The following is a 3,663-nucleotide window of genomic DNA, read 5'->3' on the forward strand; positions in this document are numbered from 1 at the left end:
GTGTATTTATGTTTCTAAGCCTAATTTGAGACTTCCTCATGTATCATCACATGTGGGACAAATAGAGATAGATAGATAACATTTATGGGGTTGTATTATATTCAGAAGCATGTATCAACATTTTCCTCCTTCTCTTGATAATTCTCAGAATCTAGTTCTGTAAGAAACAATAAAATCTTTATGAAAAATGAAGGTTGTTTACCCTCACAAAATTTATTTCACCCCCACACCCTAAACAAAATACAAATCTTGAACGTCCTTGATATAGACCATTATGATTTTACGAGGCTAATTATAGGTCATGTTCTCTTTTAGAGACAAGCCAGCCTATAATAGAGAAATTATAAGCACATTTGTTTTGTTTAAGCAATTTTGAAAGCTAACATTGAATATTTCAATCTTGTAAATACAGATGCAAATTAATGTAATATAAACATAAATGCTTTTGTTAAATTATATAGATTCCCTATCACAAAAATCCAGATATCTCTAGTAAGTACTTTACACATGACATTATATAATTTATTAAAATACTTGTTTCGACTTTTCTAATGAAAGATATACCAACTATAAGAAAATCATAGTACAAGAGATGCAAAGTGATCAATGTTGTACAATGTTATTGCCCTCATAAGCGGAATTTTAGTAATGAGATAAGATGGTTGTTTTTCAGCAAATAAATCTATTTATTTTTATTTTATAAGTGGGTGGAGGTGTCCTATCTACCAACAAAAAACACATGAGGACCAGTATCGAGTTACATTCTCTGAAGAGTAGACCACAAAAGATTTAGCGCAGCAGTAACAGAGATCTTAAGCTTCATACAAACAGATGGTTGTAATGACATCATGTTACTTTGTATTATAAACTAGTTGCTTCGTCCTTAGCCTCTAGGTGAGGGGGAAGGATGCCAGAAAAATAGCTTAAAACCACCCAACAATATTTATAAAGCTTATCTGAAAAGTACATCCAATTCAAACGCGCAATTTCCAAGATCATCAGCCTCAGACAAATAATACCTTACTACTTTATATAATAGGATAGGAGTTGGATTTGAAGTTTAGAGTTAATAGAAAGTTGGTGAATTTGATTCAGCAATTAAATCAGCAATAACAGAAATTTTGATAATCTACCATGACAAATAGGTTTTGGAATGAAACCAAAGGGAGAATCCAGTGAATATGAAGGAGAAGAAAAAGCCAGGGAAAAAACATTCAACATGCTATAATAGATAAATATTTACTTTCTCAATCTCTGACTACTATGTGTACAAAGACCCTAAGAAACTTTTATTTTACTGTTTCCAATAGCTGTGCCAAGTGCAAACTGCATAAATGTTTTTATTTTAATAATTGAACTACCTTTAACTTTAAGGATCTATAATGTTTAATATAAATATAAAAAAAAATCTGAAATAATATACTGTGCATTTAGATAACTTTCATATTGGGACTTTGTAACTTTGTAAATGTCACTAAGTAAAAGTCCTAAATCCTGTGATATCAAACACAAAACTCTTAAAATTACCTTAATTTTGATCTTCTTTTCATATTCTCTTGTTGATACCTAAAAATACACAAATATTTAAATTATATAATACATGAGAAAAATTTTGTCTATATGGGTGAATTTAAATATTCTACATTAAAAATTGGAACCTATCCTAATTTATAGTTCCAATCCTATAATATTCCTGATTCATTTAGGATTTTCCCCTTTTAGAAGCATAAAGATTGTTGTCTGCTTGTTTATTTTGAATTTGGTCAATTTAGCGCAAACCTATCAAGAATGCCGCGAATTATTTTTTGAACTAACTTCTGTAATCCTAACCTTATGACTAAATAAACCCATCTTTAAAGCATGAATTGGGGCATTAAATCATGTAAAATAGCATTAATCTTGTAATATAACTTAGTTGTTTAATAATAGATGATATTTTGTTTATGGAAGGTGTTTAATGCCTCTATTATTTATTATGCGCAAGTCCTTATAAGAGGACGCAATGATTCTGCGTACAAGTTGGTCTTATGCGCAGACGCCAAACCTTACTCAGCGACGTCATACCAGTTTTAAAAATGACTGCTTATTTGCGTATCCAGAAAATGTTTGAAGTCCAAGCTTTTATTGTGTCATAACAAAAGATTTTAAAACCAGTTCCTATACTATATTTTACATGTGTCAGGGAGTGGTGTCAAAAGTTCGAGTAAGGTAAATCACCAATATGCACTGTTGTTCCTTTGGACAAAGGTCGTGCAATGAAATGGTCATGTGGATAGCAAAGGGTAGACGGCTAAATGATCTTTCTCTTTACCAAACTAATATTATATGGTCGTTCCAAATTTTTAGAACAGTGAAAATTTTATTTTTGAGGTAAAAAATATCTTTTATATCCATTCTAAAATATTCTACCAAATAATACCAAAGGAGTAAGGTTTTTTGTTTTAAGCAAAAGATCTGGGAACTGTTTTTCTTATTGGTTGACGTTTTTCAGGGAAGTCTCATGTTGGCATGGGATGGGTTTAAAACCTTATCTGCCCACTTCTTCTTTTGAAAAAGGGGACCTATAGGGGTAAGTTTTCAAAAAAGAATTTAAAATTGTTTTAATTTTGACAACAGTGTGTAAAATCAGCTGCTAACTTTTTATTTTTTTTTATTAGAGTTTATTTTAACTCTATACAGGAATTACGGAATTCAGTGATAAGAATTTTTATTTTACAACAATTTGTTTATTAATTATTAATTTTTAGAAGTGAAGTTACGTTCTTTTAAACTCAGTTTTTCTGTACGTTTGTCTGTCCGTGATATGGGAAATGTGATTTACAAGGTTGCTATAAGAGATAGATTGCTGATTTTTACTTAACAGAGCAAGCATTATAAAGTGTGTGTTTATGGGTTGATTTTCAAAATTTGTGTGATCTTATTATTTCTTTTATTAAAATTTCTTTATCCATTTTTTGAGATTTTATTAAATCAAATATCTTTACATATTTGTGTATTTAACAAACGAAAAATAACTTTTCTTTTGTAAATTAAATGTAATAACAATTTAATAATCTATGTAATGTCATTATCAATAACTTTAAATATTGTATATTTTTAATCTTAAATCATTTTTATTATTTATTCTATCATGAAGAATTAAGTTTTTTTCATTTAAAATCTCGCTAACCTTTTAAAGTAAGTGAATTAATATTTAGCTGCTTAATTTTTTATTGGTCCTGTGAGGGATTTCGGACTTTTGTTTTAGATTCTGTTTTCACTTGTCTTTGGGCCTTCCCTTACTTTTTTCTTAAAAATGATACAAAAAGTTTTTTAATAACGTTTTCTCAACGTTGGCTTAACAATTTTGGAATTTTTTTCGTATTTTGATTGGTTCGGTCATTAAGTTGAGTGTCCAAATGTTGTTACCACTAATTTTAATCTACAGATAGGTAAACTATGATCATTTCATTGGGGATGTACAATGTACATCAAATTATCGGCCATAGTCTTATCCCTTTAGATCAATTAGTTACATTCTTCAATTTATAAAGTTTTAATTAAGACTAAACACTAATTTTAGTATGAAATTTATGTTTGTTTATCATTACCTAATAATCTTAATTTTTAGTATTTTTTAATGTAAGCCTTAAATAATGTATATAACTATTTTATTTCTTAATT

This window comes from Acartia tonsa, chromosome 3, assembly GCF_053477335.1.
Source record: "Acartia tonsa isolate MP-2025a chromosome 3, ASM5347733v1, whole genome shotgun sequence".
Taxonomy (NCBI): Eukaryota; Metazoa; Arthropoda; class Copepoda; order Calanoida; family Acartiidae; genus Acartia; species Acartia tonsa.